We start from the raw sequence: 22,204 nt of genomic DNA, 5'->3' as shown, positions 1-22,204 counted from the left end.
GTCAAACTGTAGCTTAAGTGCACAGGGTGTAGACACCAATAGCTTGCTTGTGATGGCTCTTCTATTCCTAATGGTTAGTAACTTTTAAAAAATACTGTTCTTTTTGAACACATTATCCTGATGCTGATGAAACCCATGTGCATTATTTCAGAAGATTAGATATGGCTTAGGCTGTGGGACACTGATGGAAACATATGAGAAATTCCATATTAGAGATTAATGTGTTTATATTATTTCAGTTATAAACCTCAGTACAGGTTGCTGAAGCACAGTTTTTCTCCTGTTATTCTATGGGCAACCATTTGCTCATATGCAGGATTACAGAAGAGAAAGAAGAGACATCACTAGCTCTGCCTTTTTCAGATGTCTACAGGGCAGCCTCTTGCAAGCACTTACTTGGGGATTTAGGATGTATTAAGAGCTCATTCATTACTTTACTATAGGCATGGTGGTGGGATTTAGTTAAATTTCTTGACTATCTAATTTGAGAGAAAATCCATCCATAATTCATTCAAAAACTATTTTGTCTAATACTATAAATATGATGGGTGTATGGGGATTTAAGGCACAGAACCTTGGAACACTGGGACATTTCTCTCTGTGCTCTGGGAGCTGGAATCTCAACAAAAGTAATAAATAAGTTAGAACATTGTACAGAACTTACCAACATGTTTCACTCCTGATAAATGTTCAGTAATGGTGGATAAAGTAAAAGAGTGAAGACGCTTTGTAGTGACAAAAATAATAGTACTGAAAAATACAAGCATCATACACTGGTGATTAGTATATGTACATGCAAGCACACACACACACACACACACACACACACACACACACACACACAAGTAGTTACATGTTAGTCACATGACAATTGTTTTATTTTAGTTTTTCAGACCTTAATGTAGATATTTATGGAGAAAACATTATACAAGCCTCAGATGAATATGAATCTGTGAGGTTTCTTTCCTCTTTTTTCTGCTTTTGGACATTGATCAGCCTGTGGCTCTAATATTCTTGGACAGTTGTGATCTCCTGGAGAAAGGCCACTTCAATTTAATGTCACGATCACCGGTCCCATTCACTGAAGAATTCCAATCCTTACTTGCATACACACTGCCTTTTTATGAGCACTTTCTATATATCGAAGCCCTGGCATTTAAGGCACCTTGTTCTGTAAAACAGACAGTTCTTTCCTGTGAGAAAAAGGTAAATAAAGGTTTATTTCTGTGGTGGCTCTTATTGAATGTCAGTCCTCACTCTTTTTACGACTCTGTTCTCTCTAAACTTTACTGAATCACAGAACAGATTAATTCCTTCTTTTGTAGAAATAAATAAATTGTTTTGATGAGACTGACCTAATGAAAAGCAAGGCAAAAGAAAAAATAAATAGAAGCAGACACAAAATTTCAACTCCTACTTTGGCATGAGATCTCATCCTTCAGCAATCCTGATTCAAGTGGAACATCTCTAAATTCACAATTTTAATGTGTAGTTTGTCCCCAAGATCATGAGCCTACAGCAGCATTAGAAGCTGATTGTTTATCAGTTATAAAAAGAGACAAATATTAATCAGCATGGCGTCTACAGACTTTCGAATCAAGCGGAAACCACAAGTGGGCGTGGGAGTGGTTTATTGATTCACTACTGAGCCTATACTTCACTACAGAGTACTGAATGGTAAGATGTGGTCAATATCACAGAATAGCTAATAGCACTGGGAGTCTTCTGCTCTGCTGCTCCCCAGTTTTCTTTCCTCAAAAATGATGTCAATCACAAGAGAACTTTGAGTGTAAATGGATAAAGGGAATAAGGGTCTGCATCCAAGTGTCTCCACACTCTGATCGGAAACTCTGCTTTAAGAATAAAAATTCAATTTGAGCTTGTTGAACCTTTCTTGAAGTAAAGAACTGAGGGGGATGAGAACATAGTTGTTTTCCTCACACATTTCCTCAAGCGGTGCTTCCATCCAAAGATGCAGTCCCACAGACCTCTCACATTTTGAAGTGAGTGTTTCAGTTCGTCCTTTACATGTTATTCGATGTTATATAGCATTTACCTGTGCACTTCCTTAGCTGTAATATTTCTCTCAAATTCCAACTTCTGAGAAAATTACTGTTGCTACTGCGTGACATGAGAGAACGACCTTCACAGGTGGTCTTTGTTCCACAGAATAGATGGAAAGTCAAAGATTGTTTGAAACAGTATTATTTAACCGTGTAGAGTTCAGTGTTACAAGGAATAACACATTTCCACAAAAGAGGGTAGATCTTTGGGTATCTGTGTTGCAAATCATCTGTGTGAGTTGGGGATAGTTGTTGAATATTTCAGATTACTATTGCTCTTCATATCTGAAAATGGACTAATTGATCACCTACGGTTAGTTTCAGTGTGCACAAAATGCATTTCAGTATGTGCAGGTATTCTTTCAAATATCGTCATGCCTTTCCCTGAAAACTGCAGAGGCTTATCTTCCTAATCAGCGCTGGAAGTGGGCAGGAAGTGGGATAGAAAAAAGCTGGTATGCACTATGCCAACCTCTTCTCTATATTCTGTCATTTTTGTTCAGTTTTACTGTATTTCTTACCCATTTGCTGGCCAAGCAGTTTTGATCATGTTTCTGTCTGCAATGCATGCTCTATTAATTCATTTTATTCCATTTTTTCACATGGATAACTTCCTTTAATTTTATTCAATGTATTTATTTCAAAATATTGTCTTTTTAATTTTTCTAAGAAAAAACAGCCCATAGAGATATCATAATTGAGAAGGGAAAGGGAACATATTTGAAACATGGCATGCAGAAGCCACCTTAGAGGAAACTATAAATATGAGGCAAAGCTTAGTAGATATTACAACAAATCAGGAAAAAAATCATAAAAGAGTAGAAAAACCAATAGAAAAGGAAAATGTGATGATATATTGTGTTCCCCAAAATATTGTGCACCCTAATAAACTTATCTGGGGTCAGAGAACAGAACAGCCACTAGATATAGAGGCCAGAAAGTGGTGGCACAAACACCTTTCATCCTAGCATTCCTAAGGCAGAGATCCATCGGGATCACTATGAGTTCAAAGTCACATTGGAAACAGCCAGGCATGATGACTCATGCCTTTAATCCCAGGAAGTGATGGCAGGAAGCAGAAAGGTATATAAGGTGTGAAAACCAGGAACTGGAGCTGGTTAAGTTTTCAGGCTTTTGAGCAGCAGCTCAGCTGAGATCCATTCGGAGATGAGGACTCAGAGGCTTCCAGTCTGAGGAAACAGGATCAGCTAAGGAATTGGCAAGGTGAAGTGGCTGTAGCTTGTTCTGCTTCTCTGATCTTCCAGCATTCACCCCAATAACTGGCTTCAGGTTTGTTTTTATTAATAAGACCTTTAAGATTCGTGCTACAGGAAAAAGTAAAAAAAACAGACCATAATTAGAAAAGTTTTTAATTAAAGCTAAGTTTTTGTTTAAAGGTAAGGCTTAACTAAATACAAGAAGCAAGGCAAATTAAAACATAATCTCAGTTTAGAAATATAGTATCTAATTATTCTACCTAAAAATATAAGAATGTAACTAGGAAAAAAGAAATAGTGATATATTAATGACATAAATAAAGCATAGTAATAACTGCAATGAAGTTTATATAATGTAGTATTCATATAATAAAGAGCAAATTTGAAATTTCCTGGGAGAAAGAGATCAATGATATCGACAAAGGAATTTCAGTTTGCTTAAACTACAAGTGAAATGAGGACATAGAATAAAAGTATAAGGTCCTGGATCAGGATAGATGGCTGAGTGAATGAAGTTCTTTCTCAATTCAGATGCTCAGCACTCACATGAAAAGCTAAGCATGTTGGTACTCTCTGTAACCTCAGTGCTGGAGGGGGAGAAACAGCTGTTCCCATGTGCTTGCTGTCCAGCTAGTCTAGCTGAACTGTGAGTTTCCAGGGTCAATGAGAGACATTGAAAATAATAAAATTCAGAGCAATAGGGATATATACTCAACTTAACATTACCTCTGACATTCATATACAAACACCTTGGTGAGTACATATGTATAGAGAAATGCACACAGGTGACACACACATGCAATACACATGCACAAAATAGGTGTTGTTTAAAGCGGAACTACATTAATTAAAAAAGACAGTGAAGGAAAACAGTTGTGAAATAATTGACACAGATATTTTTAAATGAAGTAAAACACTACCTAACTACTTGAAATAAATAATTAGTTGTTTTACAATGTGAACATTATTCATAAATGTGTGCATAGAAATGACCACATATGAACTTTAATTAAGAGTGTACACATTAATTGAATCAAGAAATTCAAAAGCTGAAGCTATGTATCCTCAGTTATAGAAACTCACACAAACAACAGAATGCATTCATTTTGCTTTGGATGGATTTACACCACCTCATATTTGAATTGAGTATACATATAGATGTTACATTTTAAATGTAAAACTTCAGGGATTTTTTTAGGACACTTATATTGTCTGGATTTTACTAGTATCTACTAAGAGGTGTCTCTCTTTGATGATGTCATTTCATTTTGGTCAGATATAATATAATATAATATTATATTATAATATAATATAGTCAGAAAGGGAACATAAGTAGAAGCCCTCTGTGATGTTTTAGCTCCTTCCTGATGCTTGATGAATTATCTCCCATCATGAACTTGAACACTTCTAAGTACACGTTTACATATGCAACAGGTCTTGGTATGGAAAATCATTGCAGTTCCTTGGTTCCAAATTAACTGCATGCAGTGGAGACTATTAGACAAAGAACTCCTGGCCAGTTCTCATAGTCTCTTTAAAAGCATTTTCTCCATAACCTTTTGAGTTACACTTAATATATGTAAATGTTTGAGTTCTTCTGTCAACACTATTAGAACTTTATTGGAGCATTTTTGCCATAGGAGAATAAACACTTAAAGGAGAAAACATGAATTGCAGAATAAAATAATCACTAAGATTTGGACTGCTGGCATAATTTCCAAATAGACAATCAGTTAATGCTAATGTTTACTATAATAAAATAAGCTGCATTCTTTTATAATATGGATTCAACCACTCTATATAAACTATTTATTGTACTATTTGTAAACTCCAATTGTTTCTAAATTGTGTCAAACATTAGGTTAAATAAATATACTAGATTATTAGTTTTAAAAGTTGGTAATTAGAGATCAAAGTTAATGTGGAAAAATCAGAAATGTAAGTATACACTTACTATAATCTTGTAAGTATTAATTATCAAGTTTACTATATGAGTATAGTTTCCAAAAGACAAAATTTAAAAAATATTATTGGTGACTATCTTTATGAATGAAAATGTCAGTTGGACACCGAATTTAAGTCCATAACATTCTTAATGCTTAGACTTCAAAATTTTTCTCAGATACTCAAAGACACTTAATAAACACCACTGAATAATTAATAGTTGGTGTATAACTTGTTGCAGTACATGGGACAAAGATTGATATTATGTTTTATAATCCAATGAATCACAGTACTACAAATGAGAAATGTTTTCTATAAAATATTCTCTGGGACTGCAGTGAAAGGGACCATCAGTGACAATTTAGGTTGTTCAGATACACCGACCTGATGAGTTGTTCTGAAGTTCTTTGTGTCCCAGCATCCTTTTTATAAGCTTTGTGACAGGGTCAGTTGTGACCCTCCACCTTCATATATTGATACCCTAATCTTCAGCTCCTCAGAATGTAAACTTCTTCCCAAACACAAAGTCATTGCAGCTGTACTCAGGTTAAAATAACGTTAGAGATAACAACAGTTTCGTATCACGGGTTTTAATATGCTTGGAAAAGGAAGGTGGTGAGAAGAGAAACAGGAAGATGCCAAGTGAGGATGAAGGGAGAGAAGTACTGTAGACTCTGCAAGTACATTAATGGAACCTCTAGATCTGTGACACAATGGCTGCCTTAAAGCACTCATGTTGTTGTACTTTGTGCAGGCAGTGAGCACAAAGCAAAGCAAACATGATTTCTCCTTGCCATTCTTTGATAAATGTGTTGCTGAGCTTTTGAGGATATAGGCTTGCAGGAATACTTGAAGATGAGTACTCTGGGTTAGAAGACAATTGCAGAGCCAGTGTTTTTTATTGTTTTTGTTTGTTTATTTGGATTTTAACTTTCTGCATGTACTGATCTGCCACACAAGGGCAAATATTTTGATTTACTTTTTATTCACAATCCAAGTGACCTCAACTGTGTTGTTGGCATATGGCTGGTGCTCAATAAAAATTTGTTGCTTGAATGATTGAATCCTCTGCTGAGAGTTGAAGGATCTAACCATTACTTCTTCCTGAGTAGACGGCTGTTCAGCCATATCACAGAAGTGGGCCAAGGGACTACTTATCAGCAGATCTAAAAGGTTTCCTCAGCAAATAATTGTGGGTCAGCTCCACAAGGAAAAGGACTAAATTATACTTCTAAATTCCCCCATTAAAGAGAATAACTCAGCCATTTGTTAGTCCTACATGTAAGTCGTGATAATTGAACTGTGACATAAAGCAAAATTCTGAAAAATAAATGCCACCATAGAGGGCAAGCTTGGAAAGTTGCTACAATCGCCACTTTTGAATATTTTAGAAGAGGACAGAAGACACACATACCACAATGTGTTTCTACAGAATGTACAAAATGACCAGCTTATACAACCTGGTAAATATGAAATGGATATTTTTTTCCAAGTAAAATGCATGACCTTCACAGCACAATTTTGGTAGGGAAGGAGAAAAGCAATTCATCTATTTGTTTTCTACATTTACAGGTTGGCTAAAGTAAACAGACTTCAGGAGTGTAGGAGTAATTAATCTAATATACTGATGCAGACTTTGGAAGAACACTTGAAATGATGGTAAGACAGTGTTCAATTTTGACTCTGACCATATCAGATAGAAGGGAAACCATTCCCCTCTTTCATATGTCATCATATTTCATGATCTATTGAGGTAATGTTTCTGCTAGATCTGGTGAACTACTTTCCCTTACAAAAACTGAAAACTTGTATGAGAAGAGTATATATCACTAGCAACCATTGGCATACTTAGGTTAGATAGTTAATAGTATAATTCCTTCTAATGTTTTCTTACATCCTTACTGCTATTTTACCCCCTTATTCTGTACTTATCTACCCCTCACTACTGACTAATTAGATGCCACCCTCTTGTAACACAAATCTTCAAAGGTCTTATTAATTAAAAAAAAAAAACAGAGACAGATATTTGGGTGAAAACTGAGAGAGCAGAGAAACATAACAAGCCACAGCCAACCTCGCCTCACCAACTCCTCAGCTGATCTCGCTTCCTCAGACTGAAAGTCTCTGAGTCCTCACCCAAATGGATCTCAGCTGAACTGCTGCTAAAAACCTTCTAGTTCCTGGTCCTCACACCTTATATACCTTTCTGATTCCTGCCATCACTTCCTGGGATTAAACGCATATGTTCTTCCCAACCAAAGACATGAGATCTCATGTCCTGGGATTAAAGGTGTGTGCCATCACTCCTGGCTCTGTTTCTAGTGTGGCCTTGAAGTCACAGAGATCTAGACAGAACTCTGCCTCCTGAGTGATAGTATTAAAGGCATGTGTGCCACCACTGTCTGGCCTGTATGCCTAATCTAGAGGTTAGCTCAGTTCTCTGATATTCAGATAAGTTTGTTAGGATATGCTACTAGGGTACACAATATATTGGGGTACACAATATATCACTACAACTTCTTGTTTGTTCCATTGCCCAGATCATATCATTGCCCTGATATTCCCATCTATCCTGACCCAACCTTCATCTGACAATAATCTGTAGTTGGAGTTTCTCCTCTCTCCTTGTCCCACCTATACTTCCTGCCTGGCTACTGTCCAATCAGCATTTTATTTATTAACCAATCAGAGCAACAATTCACAGCAAACAGAAAGTCATCCTCAGCAATAATCTCCATTTATTTTCTTGTTTTCTGTAGTTACTTTAGCCTTTAGTTTATTAATACTGATAGCAAAATTGCATGGCTAGTTTATAATGGTGATAATTAATGTCAATTGGCTCAATATAATTAGTGTCAATGGGTCCAAAACATAACTTAGCTTAACTTACTCATCAATCAAAATTGTATAGGGGCACCAGAGAGATGTCTCAGTTTGTAAGTGTGTGTACTGGCTGGTTTTGTGTCAACTTGACACAATCTAGAGTCATAAGAGGAAATACCTCCATGAGATCCAGCAGCAAGTATTTTTTTTTTCAATTAGTGATCAATGAGGGAAGGCCCAACTCACTTTGGGTGATGCTATCCCTGGGCTGGTGGTCCTGGGTTCTATAAGAAAGCAGGCTGAGCAAGCCAGTTAGCAACATCCCTCCATGGCTTCAGAATCAACTCCTGAATACAGGATTCTGCACTGTTTGATTTTCTATCCTGACTTCATTCAATGATGAACAATCCTGTGGTGATGTAAGATGAACAAACCCTTTCCTCCCAACTTGCTTTTTGGTCATGGTGTTACATCCAACAATAGAAACCAAGACTAAGACAGTGTGTTTTCCAAAAAGCATGAGGACCTGATTTGTATCCCAGCAACCACTTTAAAAAGTCTGGTTAGGTCACTTGCATGCTTGTAACAGCAGTGCTGTGGTGGATGGAAACAGGAGGATTCTGGAATGTGCTGTCTATTAGCATAGTTCTAAACTGAGTGAAAGCCAATGTCTTAAACAAATAAATGGAGAAGAATATACAAGACAATAAGCTTCCCCCCTGGCTCACATTTATTTGGTATGTAAAGTTTTTTGGAGAATTGTATATATGAGTACTGTATTGACATAATTTCTACCTCCTCCAACATTTCCGATGTTCCCCCGTCCATCTCAAATTCATGACCTACCTTTGTTTAATTATCATTGTTACACACACACACACACACACACACACACACACACACACACACAGACCACATACACACTATGTTGTCTGTGTGTATATGTATATATCCAATGGAGTCCATTTAGAGTTGCTTGATGTAAATGTATTTATAGGTGTGATCATTTGGGATAAGAAAACCTATCAGAGGGCTTATCCCTGGAAAAAAATGACATTATCCCTGCCTCCATTAATTGCCTATAGTTCTTCATTTACTAGTCTGGCGTTATGAGATTCACCAAATAAGTTTGGCATATGTGTTGTTTGTTTTTTGAAAACCTGTAAAAAATTCTTGAGTTTCCTTGGTGAAGGTTTGTAACTTAAGAGTTGTAAGGGAAATAAACATGTTCTCCTTTAATTTTTATTTATTCTGATTTAGAATAATTTATAATTTAGTGTAATTTGCTTTATTTGTAGCAATTCCTCAAATTGTGCATATTTACCAAATAGTACTTCTGATGAATTCTGATGCTGATAAATAACTCTAAAATTAATGTACTAAACAATTAGACATTCAAAAGACATTTGTCGGCCATATTAGACAATATTCTGTAATATATATATATAACATAGGCAATAAAGGTTTGAAATAGAAAACTTTAGTAGTATTCAAAGTGTCAGTGTTAGAAGATGCTATTTTTTAATGGCATACTCTCATTGTTATTATTACAGTTTTGAGCCTTATGATTTCTTTGTGGGAACTTATGTGTGCTTAGGTTCCTCATGGTTTTTGAGACTATTAAGCTGGATGATTTAAGATAAATAGCTTTTCTAGCTGAAAAGCATTATGCAAATTTCCCTGTAAGAAAGTGATGCTCAGAAATGACAAAGGTTAAGCTCTTAATAATTACAATATTCTATTGATGGCTATGGGATTCTTGGCATCAGGGTGAAAATGGAAATCTGTTCCCAGTGCTGTTCCATGAAGTACATCAATATGCATGTTGAGACTCAAAGTAAATCTTATCAGTCTTCAAACTAGGTGGGAGACAATAAGATCTGAGTTGTTCCCCACTTGCAAGCTAACAAATTAACCCTCTAGGGTTTCATAAGAGACAAAAGAAAACCTAGGAGTCCTAGGTGTTGCTGGAGAATTTCTCTCCAGCTCCCGCCACCAAGTCCCGCCAGTCCCAGAGCCCACTTATAAAATAAACACACAAACTCTTATATTATTTAAACTGCTTGGCCATTAGCTCAGGCCTGTCATTGTCTAGCTCTTACTCTTATATTTAGCCCATTTCTATTAATCTTTACTTTGCCACATGGCTCATGGCTTACTGGTACCTTACATCTTCCTTGTCCTGGCGGCGGCTCCAGGCCATCTCTCTCTCCGCCTTCCACTTCCCAGAATTCTTTTCCTTGTCCCGCCTATACTTCCTGCCTAGCCAATGGCCAATCAGTGATTTATTTACTAACCAATCAGCAACACACTTGACATACAGACCATCCCACAGCACCTAGGTCAAAGTTTCTACTGTCTACTGCTCCCAGAAGGCAGCATCTTCTTCATATACTCCTGCTGTGGGATGGTCTGTATGTCAAATGTGTTGCTGATTGGTCAATAAATAAAACACTGATTGGCCAGTAGCCAGACAGGAAGTATAGGAGGGACTAACAGAGAAGAGAATTGAGAGAACAGGAAGGCAGAGGGAGACACTGCCAGCCGCCGCCATGACAAGCAGCATGTGAAGATAACGGTAAGCCATGAGCCATGTGGCAAGGTGTAGATTTATAGAAATGGATTAATTTAAGATATAAGAACAGTTAGTAAGAAGCCTGCCATGGCCATACAGTTTGTAAGCAATATAAGTCTCTGTGTTTACTTGGTTGGGTCTGAGTGGCTGTGGGACTGGTGGGTGACAGAGATTTGTCCTGACTGTGGGCCAGGCAGGAAAACTCTAGCTACATACTCCTCATTCCTTCTCAACCCCAGTCTCAATCTTCTTGGGTGAGGTTAGCCAAATAGTGAACATATACTGACCTCATGTCTCAGACGCGGCATTCTGAAATGAGGAAAACAATTTTTAATGAGGCTATGGCAAATTTTCCAACTACTTGCCTGGAGGAAAGGTGGCTTTGTCATTATGAACCTCATCAGTTTTGAAAGTATTTGTCCATCCCAGAAAGACAGATCTATGCTCCAATCCTGTTGGTTTCCTGAAATATACTTGATGTTTGGAATGGAAATTTCTGGTGCTTCCTCAGAGGAAAGACTGATTTCGAGTGCTCTCCCAACAGGGGTGTTGAATAAACATGTCCATTTATAAGCATGATTTTGTTTCACATTTAACATGACCTTTCTCTGTAAAGCACAAAAATGTAGTATGGATTGTATGCTATAAATATTATATTTAATATTTTGGAAACAATATTTTGGTATTGATTTCTGCTTTCCAAAATATGAGAAACTTCTATGTGAATCAAATGTTTCCAGTGTGAAGTAATAACCCCATGATTCACAACAAAGGATGGCATTCATCTGTAATTTCTACATAAAATGGCCTTCACTATTTCTCTCTACCTTTTCATCTTCAAATAAGATTTTATCATCTGACATTTCACCTCTTAGAGATGAAATAAAAACAAACTAATGGATTTCTTCCACTTGTAAAGTCTCATAGGAAGTAGCAGATAATATGAATTACACATTTCAAAACTGGGCTTATAGCTTAATAAGATCATTTTAGATATTTTGGTTATAGATGCTTAATCCTTGTTAAAGTTTACATCACTGATTAAAGCATATCCCCAGTCAGCAGAATGTTTCTAATTGCCCATTTCAAGGAGAGATCCAAGTTTAATATTTCCCTGACATTTTCTTCAGGCAAAGCAATTGAGTGAAATCTATCTAGTCTTTTTTTTTTTTTTTTTTTTTTTTTTTTTTTGTCTATTTCCTTTTTAAGTAAATGAACTTCAATTACACCATCTCTGATTTAGAGCTACCTCACTGGTTCACAAGCTAGCCCTCTTTCAAGACGTAGTTAAAGCTCAAATTTCTAAGAGCACTACATAGTGATTGTGAATTCTTATTCTGCCCATTTCTATTTCCACAGAGAGTAACTCTGATGTGCTTCTAGGATAAGAGGGTGTGTGTGTGTGTGTGTGTGTGTGTGTGTGTGTGTGTGTGTGTGTGCATATTACTGGTATTTATGATTTATTTTATATTATTTCAGAGACATAACAGAAAAATAAAATTTGAGATAGATGATTCAAACTCGAGTGGGACATAGATGAAGAGAATAGCAAAAATGATGGTAATTGCGATTTCTAATGGCACATAAGTCACCTGGTACAGTAACTTGCACTTTTAATAATAATGTACAGAGATCATCATAATAAGTATCTCATTGGAAAAGGAATGACCTTTGACAAAATCTGACATCCATTTGTGAAAAAAGTCCTAGAGAATCTAGGAATATAGAGGACATATTTCAACACAAGGCAATCTTCAACAAACCCACAGGGGAAAAAAACCAATATCTTAGAGACCAAACAAAGTACTCTTCTCCAGGATAATATATACACTTGCTCTGAAAGAGGAAAGGTTATTTGAAAAAAAAAAAGAGAATGAAAAATGAAACCAAGAAAGGGCTCCAGATCCCCAAGTCAAAGGGTAGAAAGAAAAGGAAGACAAAAACGATCACAACATGTCCCTACAAAAATTACTAATTCAATAGTCACAGCCTCAAGGGCAATCACTTGGAAAACCAAGATTTGAAAACAGAGTTCAATAAAAAGATAAATTATCTAGAAAAATCCACCTAACTCCTGCACCTAATGCTCCTGGATCGTTATGGAAGAGGGAGTGGAAAGATTTTAAGATCCAGAGGACCAGGAAATTTGCTGGGAGATTGTGTCTCATGGTAATGTCAGAAGCTCCACACATAAAGTCGCACCAACATGACTGCCTAAACATGAGGTGAACAAGGATAACAACAATGGACAAGCCAAAATGGACACTTTAATTCCCACAGAGCCTCAGCAATACACAAAGAGGAATGCTGAGAGAAGAGACGTAGCATTCCCAAGCAAAGAACACACCAGTTGGATTGTCCAAATCCAAGTGGTCATTGCTGGTAACATGTGTACACATAAAATTGTGCATACTGACCTGGTTATGTTTAGGAATGTGTGTATATACACACATGTATATGCAAAAACAACAATTGATGTAACAAAGCAACCATGAATTCCTAAGAAAAAAGGAGCTATTTATGGAAGGATTGGGGAGAGTAAAGGGGGCTGAGAAATTATATATCACAATCTCAAAACAATAAAGAAATGATAGAAAAAATTAAAAGTTTTACACATAATATATTCTGATTATATTCTCTACCCTACCCAACTCTTTCCAGATCTTCTCCATCTCTCTTCCTACTCAACTTCATATTCTTTCTCCCTCATTCTTTGCTTTCAAAAACAAAAAGCAAAAACTCCCATGCCAAACATCAAACTAGTAAACAAACAATTTTTTTTATTGTTCTTTAGAAATTGTCACACTACCAGCTCTAATTTTCTTTTCATCTTTCATTTTTGCAAATATGTTGTTGTCATTTTTTTTTTGGTTTTTGTTTATTTGATTGATGGATTTTGAGACAGGGTCTTACTATATACCTTTGGCTGGCAGGAAGATCACTATATAAATTATAAAAGAAAAGAACACACACACACACACGTATATATATATATATATATATATATATATATATATATATATACACACATATCATAATTACATTATATAGAGAAAAATAACTTTGTCTTACTTGCACCATGAAATTCAGTGAACTTGACCCTGATGAACAAAGATGATATATGAAACCATAATTGTAAGAATAATTAAAAAATGTTGCATAATAAAATTGAAAAATAAATAGAAGTACCAAAGGAGCTAGGATCAACCATGGTACCCAAAACTGCTAATCTGTTCACACTCACCTGATGTCTTTATGTATTCTTGCTGTCATTACACATTGTTACATATTGGGCAAATCTTGAATATGATATATTTTTTTCATATTTGTAGGAATTGGCAGGTCCAAAATCAAACTGATGACAAATTTGAGGTCAGTGGAGGGCCACTAACTCTGCGTGTAGATGTTTTCAGAGGTTGTAGTTCAGAAAGCCATTTCTTTACCCTCAGCTTCACTAGCGTTTTTGAGATCATTTATTCCACTGACTATCTCCTTAATGTTTCACCTGTCTTAGAGAGGAGGTTATGTTACAACATAAGACAGTAGAGGAGCTGCAGTTGCAACTCAGAGATTAAAAGCACGTAGGACAAGAGTTCAGTTCATAGCCTCCGTGGTGAGCACCTCACATGCATCTATAGACCTAGCTTCAGGGATCCTACAGCTGCATTGGGATTCTAGGACGTGTCCACACCCACCTCCACCCTTGCTCACATACAAATACAAAAATAATAAATCTAACCAAAAAGAAAATTTGGTGGAAAACTTTCTGATTACAAATGCCATCGACATTTAATATCAGATTTAATAAAATGTTGAACTTCAAATCTTTGCCTTGCATAAATGGTACAACTGCCCCAAACTGAGTATGAAAATTTTAGATAAAATCATTAACAATGCTGCATTTATATAAAACATGTTATATTTTAAAAGAAGAACCTTGAAAATAGTAATGAAAAGCATTATGAACATCAGCAAGTGATCTGAAAGCCATAAACCCTTGAATAACACCAGAAAAATCTTTAGTACTGATTTTTAGAGCAAATTCTAACAATGGACTTATTTACACTTCTGAAACACATCAAGAACTCTGTCTGCCTGCTTTAGAAGTAACTCCCAAACATAATTTTGAGTAAAAAATGTTAAATATCTGTGTGTACAAAAGATTATCTTTTAAAAAGGTAATAAATTCAGCATCATATCCTTACTCTTATAAGTATATTTCGCATTAGTTTTAAGATTAGACTTATAATTGATTATATTTATGTTTAAATTAATAAATATAATAAGGAATTTAAGAATTATTGTTAGCTTATTTAGATTAAGACATTAAATAAGCATATTTTATAGCATATATTAAACATGACAAAATTTGTAGTGATTCTCAAGTTACAAAAATCATAAATACCATATTACATATGAATATAACTATATTTTTTATTTTAAAACAAAGAACAAAATACATCCTCCTTGAATATTCTCTCTCTTTCTCTCTCTTTTTTTTTTTTTTTTTTGGTTTTTTGAGACAGAGTTTCTCTGTGTAGCATTGGAGCCTGTCCTGGAACTCACTCTGTAGCCCAGGCTGGCCTCGAACTCACAGAGATCCACCTGCCTCTGCCTCCTGAATGCTGGGATTAAAGGCATGGGCCACCACCGCCCGGCTAATATTCTCTTTATGTTATTAAGAAAGCAATGCTTCTTTACATTTATTTATTTGAATGGCATGCTAGGTTTTTACTTAGTACTTCCGATGGTGTAGTAAATAAAAGATTATTAAAAATTTGTGTTCTGACATCTCTCCTATTACCCTCTCATCAGCCATATTCTCTCCACCCCCCAAAAAAAAATCCTTATTTCCAACTACTCCCCTCTCATTTTCATTTTTATGATTGTTTGTGTTTCAGTGCATTCTGCCTGCATGAGTAGGGGAAGGATCTTATTTACTTGAGCAAGATGATTTGCTCAGCTAAGAAATGGGACATGCTTCATCTTAAGGCAACTTGATCAGCAGGATTTGTTGATACCCATGGGAGGTCTGCCCCTTACTGAACAGATAGATATAGAGTCAGAGTGGATTGGAGGGAGTACAGAGGGGACATATGGAGAGGGAATGGGAGGGGAGAAGGGAGGGGAAACTGTGTTTGGGGTTTAAAATAAATAAGCTGAATTTTAAAACGGGGAGAGAGAGAGAGAGACAGAGAGAGACACAGAGAGAGAGACACACAGAGAGAGATAGAGAGAGAGAGAGACACAGAGAGAAAGGAATAAGGAACAAAACTGTCTCCTGGAGTTCCCATTCACCTGCTCTTCCTTTTTGTGGGTAGTGATGAAGATGTTCTTTTAAAGACTGAACATTCAATAGTAACTTATTTATTTGAAGTTCTGAGTTGTAAAATATATCTTCTTAAAGGGGGCAAAGGTGAGTTTACTTATTAGATATATTTGAATTAACTATGGAACAATGATATATTTGATCTCCTTAAATTACTACAGTTTAATGTGAAGCTTGCATAAGTAATGATAAAAGTTTATTACTAGTGTTACAATTTAGCTCTCCAAACCTCTAGAATGTATTCAGTGTAGCCAGAAGCCAAAAATGCTAAGATGTTTATTTGTGGGTTAAGAACCATGAAGGTCAAAAGGACTCAGAATCATGAAATCATTCAGTCTCTTCAGTGTTTGGTCCATGTCCTTTCTTCAGTCTCTTTTGGATTTAATACTTGAGCTGATATAAGGGTAAAAAAATTGATAGGATGGCCTTTTTGTAATATCCCTTCATTCAAACCTTGTGTTAATGTGACAGAATCAAAAAGGATTAAGTTATTCATAAAATCCAATTTACAGGCTCCCTGAAACACCAATTCAGAGACTTCAATGTCAGTTAAGAGGCTGTATAATTTGCATCTGACTACAGCTGAATAACCTTGAAGAAAATAGTAAGATAGTCTGGAAAAATATATCCGTGTGTCTAATGAAGTCATGAGCGAGCTTTTGCAGTCTCTCCTCTCTGCTGAGACTTCTGCTTTATTGAAACTCAATCTTGTTTTCTTGCCTTTGCCCTTCTACCAGGTTCCCCTCTCTTCTTCTCCTAACTGCTTTTATTCTTGCTGTGTTACAAACACTAACCACTATACTCGAAACAAATAATGAGCCAGACGCCAGTCGACCTCATCTTTGTGATGGCCTTTTAGCATAATATATAGATAACATGATCAATATCAAAATGTACCTGTCTGACTGTACACATGCAGTCATATGCCTACTTGTGAGGAGACTAATATTGTGAAAGTGGAAGAGATTTGAGGATAAGGGATTATTGACTTTTGACTTTGATTTTCTTTTTGTAGGATACCACACATAATGTAAAAAGTAATTTCAGCAAACCCTTATCTCTGAATAAAAGCAGACTGCATTGGAAAAAGTTAATATTTTTTTCTATTATAGAAAGTGAATCAGTATGACTTATTCTAGGTGTGATTCTACCTATTTGGATAAAGCCATGTTTCTCCTTCTATTTCCTGTGAATGCATAAAATATAATTATGACAAGTTTATAGTGGATATTTTGCATTGTAAACTAAGACATGCTTTAGTGTACTTTCATTAAATGTAATAAATTTGCAATAAAAGTGTCCATGAAATACGACATTGTTTATAACCAAGTAAGTCACTATCTTATGATTAAAATTAAAACAACTTGTGTATCTAGAATTCATAGGATAAATAAAGCTAATTTATTCATTTATTATGTCTTTTGGCTTTTGATTTTTGAGACAGGGATTCTCTAGGTAACAGCCTTGGCTGTCCTGGAACTTGCTTTGAAGCCCAGCCTGGCCTCATTTCACTGAGATCCACCTGTCTCTGCCTCCTGCATGCTGGGATTAAAAGTATGTGCTGTGACATTTGGTTAGATAAAGCTCTTTTAAGGTATAGTTTAAATTTTTTTATTTAATTTTATTTGCTATAGTAAATATTCTCAGCATCACAGTAGATTTTTTGTGTATTTAGATATATGTATATGTGTATATGTTTATATATGTGTGTGTGTGTGTATTTCTGTGTGTACAAATTTTCCTTATTGAGGTCTGACTGTACATAGTCTGAATTGCTCCCCTGTTCAATCTCTTTGTCTATGAAAATCTTTAAGTACCTTGGATTTTATACATATATGATTTCAATGTTACACAAGAAAATAGAAATATGAAAATTCATCAGTCCCATGTTAACTTGCTGCACAGAAAAGTCAATAGTCATTTCTCATAACTCATTACATAGAGGACAAATCACAAAGCCATACCAAATTTTAAAGAGAAATGTGAAAAATTCACAGGAAAACTGCAGAGTCAAAAATGTATTGAAGATACCAGGTGATTCATAAGTTAATGATTCAATCATTTAAGTATCAAATCACAGATGTCTATATGAGGCACACATTGATAGTAAACAGTTTAAAACATCATTTTTCTAAAGCTTATCACTGGGAGACACTGTCTAAATATCATCCATGTATCTTGGTTGTATGCATAGGTTTTTATATTCAAAAGTCATGGCTGTATGATCTCATTGCCTGTCTCTGTTCACTGTGTAGCATGAGTTTTCCCTTGGAAACTCGCCTGCATCTTGAGTTTATTAATCAATACACCACAACTTTGGATAGAAATTCAGTGAAATAAAACTCTTAATTGGATAGCCTTATTTGGACTGATTCTTGGATCCTATAACATGGTGTTGAAAGATTCTATGTACTGTGATTTTTCTGAGAAGAATCTTCTATCATTTAGTGTTTCTGTGCCACCTGCATGCCTGGAGCACATAATCATCCCAGCCATCCTAGCCTGATATCTGAGAAGCACTAGTAGATTTTTTTCTGTAAGGCATTGCCCTCCATCTCAAGACTTGAAATCGTGCTTGAATGTCACTTTAAATTGTGTGAATATGAGAAAATTGTCTTACCTTTTCCAAGATATTCAACTTTGGAAACAAATTCTTTTAGGATTCAATTGCTGTGGTGATGTTTGCAACACTGAGTTTATAATTATAATTTTACCAAACTGTTACTGTTTTGCCAGTATTCCATGAAATTTATTTTTCAGAATCTATTTTCCTTTCTGAGTTCCCCACCATCTCCTCTTCACATAAGATATTGTAGCTTTCTCCGGATGATTAAATCGATGACCATAACCTTGACATTTTAAAAGTGCAGAAATTTATTCTCTCACAGTTTCAGGATATCGCTGAAGAATTCAAGGAGTTGGAAATATATGAGCAGGCTCTCAGAAGACATAGGAATGCAGCTTCTTAGTTTCAATATTGAAATTGCCTCTGTGTACTCTTTGACTATTAGTCACTTTCTCTGTCTTCAAAGCCAACGTGTCTAAGTCAGCTATTGATGCTATGACAAATGTCTACATGGTGAGTGGCTGAAATTCTATAAAATCATTGGCTTAGGGCTGCTATCAGTTAAGTCAAAAGTTAAAGAAATGGCAGGATTGATTACTTCCGAGAGAGATTTGCTTCCCCCCATGAACTTGTGTCTGCCTTCTTGCATTTCTTCACATTGCTTAATCTTTGAGCATTCATCTTCTAGTGTCTCTTTCCCTGTATTTTAAATTTTCTTCTTCTAAGAGTACCACTCATTTTGGTAATCACTGTAAGGAGCCCCTTTAATATGATTATTGTTTTTTTGAAATTCTGTCTCCAAAAGAAAATGAAATTCAAAGTAACAGAGGTTTGGACTTCAGTAAACAATCTCAAAAATAAGGCTTGTATATTTTAGAAAACCCTAAAGGAGGGTTATGTTCTTCTGAGTCTCCTTCTGCTCTTACACATGAATTTCTCTTTTATTCCTTGTGAATTTTAACCCACCTCATCCACAGAGTGTTTCAGAGAAGGCTTTCCTAGATGATGCATTATAACCTTCACATCACAAAACTTTATGCAACGCGATCTACAAAGTATTTTATTCATCTTTGGGGAGTGAATTGAAAAGGTCCTAAGATTAAGTTGTAATTTTTAAGAAACTTATAATTTTTCATATATGCATGAGTTCTCTATTTTACTGATAGGGATATCCCATTTCCAAACCAGAGTGACATATTCTGAGAAAGTCATAGAATACTGGAAAATGAAGATAAATTACTTCTGGGTTTGGCATCATACTATAAAACATGGGTCATGAGAAATAATGTTAAGTGAGAAGTGAACACTGGACGTTTTTTAGGCCATGACTGAGATGGACGGAAGTTAAAGAGCAATGTTTCCATATTAGGATTTAAATGATCCTTAACATTAGACAGTATGATTCTTTATATTATCGCTACAGGTGATTAAACTATTACAAAGGAAGAATTGCTGCTGAAATGTCAGGGATGAAATCAATGAGATACTGATGCATGAGAATTCATTGCTGATGATAATGGCTCTCATTTAGGTTCTAAGAGTCTATAAATATTCTCATCCCAAACAGCAGCTCAATTATATTAAATACTCTAATCCATATTCTCTTTGACCACCTAAGGTATACGTTAACCACAACAGCTAACATCAGAGAATTCTATATTCAATGTGTGAGTTCTTCATTAGCTAATAGAGATTTATTTACAAGACTTGTCTTGAAGAAAAAGGACATATGCCATACCACCAAAAACATCAATAAAACAAAATCTCTGTGCTTCACAGCCAGTAAAAATATTTTCACTGTTGCAACACATTCAAAAGGATGATGCATTGTGAACTATGTCTTGGGGAACCTGTGAGAGAGGCTTAAGGGAAAAAATGGCAGAGGGCCTTTTACTTCAGGTGCATTTTATCCTTGGATTGTCCTTGGGTGTGATGTCAACCTCTGTGATATACATTTTCATTCAATTTATAAGACATATTTTTTTTTCAAGACAGGGTTTCTCTATGTAGCTTTTTGCCTTTCCTGGAACTCACTTGGTAGCCCAGACTGGCCTCCAACTCACAGAGATCCGCCTGGCTCTGCATCCTGAGTGCTGGGATTAAAGGCGTGCGCCACCACCGCCCGGCAAGACATATTTATTCTTGTTGGATGTCAGAATAAGTTGTAGAACCAATTTTCATAGTGTACCAAGAATCTGAGTATGGCCTTATGCCTTGCCTTCATGCTTCCCTAGATATGTACATGCTAAGCAGTTGTGTTTCAATTGCTCAGTCCTGAGAAAGTTTTTGGAAAGGGCTGATCTCTTAATACTTAGTATGTGCTTACTGAAGTTTATTTACATGTTTCTCTCAACTCAGCCATTCTTAGATCATTACTTTCTTTGATTCATTCATGTAGAAATGTACACTGAAGCTGAAGTAAAGTTGACTAGAGCATTAGACTGTAGTCTGTCCCATTCTTTCTAGTCCTCAGATTCCAGGTCCAGCAGACAAGATCTGCAAAAGTCGGCTGGAAATTTGACATTTAACCAACAAAATGAAGTGATTTCCAGAACACAAGCATCAAAGGAGTCTAACCAGCATGATCCCTAATGTGAGAATACAATATCTTTAACACATTGTGTTTCAACTTTGTCAGAAAGACCATACTCTTGTGGGACATAAAGTAATATTATAATCTAAAACCAAACAAAAATTTCTATCCTCTCACAGAACCAGAAATGAGTTGTTGAATCACAAAACAAGGAAGAAATGTATCTAACAGAGAGCACCTGCCAAGATTTTTATGAGCCTCAAAACGAAGGTGGGAATAAGAAATTCACTGATTACTGAAACTTTTGACTCTTGGTATTTCCATGTAAGGGCTTGTAAATAGAATGGTGACAGTTCATTCCATGTACAGGATGCCTGGACAGCATCTGTGTGTTGTGAGGAGCTTGCTACTGTGATCACTACTAAGTGAAGTTAGAGTGTTTAGAGAGAACAGTCATGTCTATCAAGTTATTATATGTTGTGAGAGATAGATACTTACAGATGTATGTTTTTAAAGCTGTGTGTTCACCTTTACCTTAGTCATCCAGTAAACATTTTCCCACCTTCTGTATAAAGAAAACCAGGCAATGAATAATTCTGCCCTTTAAACAGTGGGCAAATTTTGCATTAATTTTTGAGTAAATTAGTAAAATTGTGTTTCAGTTTTATATCACTTCTCCACCTTTAAAAAAAGATCCAACTGAGTATCTTCCAGTTTTAAAATGTATATAATGCTCATAAAAATGTCAAGACAAGAAATCAAGTTGATTTAAAAATTTTGACATTTGGTCCCACTAGGAAAAAAACATGTTGTGAAATTACAGAAAATCACAGAACCTAATCACATTCTTACAAAATTCTACTTTTGGTATGTCAAGTTATGTGCTCATATTGTTTCTTTTACTTTTTCAGTCATTCCTTATTAAAAGTAAGGACTCAAAAACTATATGTAAAATCCTTGTTTTCCCAATATTGACATTCTTATCAATACGGCATCTGTGAAAGGATAAGATGTTAGATTTTAGCCGGGCGGTGGTGGCGCATGCCTTTAATCCCAGCACTTGGGAGGCAGAGCCAGGCGGATCTCTATGAGTTTGAGGCCGGCCTGGGCTACCAAGTGAGTTCCAGGAAAGGTGCAAAGCTACACAGAGAAAC

Source organism: Peromyscus eremicus, chromosome 11, assembly GCF_949786415.1.
Source record: "Peromyscus eremicus chromosome 11, PerEre_H2_v1, whole genome shotgun sequence".
Lineage (NCBI taxonomy): Eukaryota > Metazoa > Chordata > Mammalia > Rodentia > Cricetidae > Peromyscus > Peromyscus eremicus.
This window is presented reverse-complemented; position numbering follows the sequence as displayed.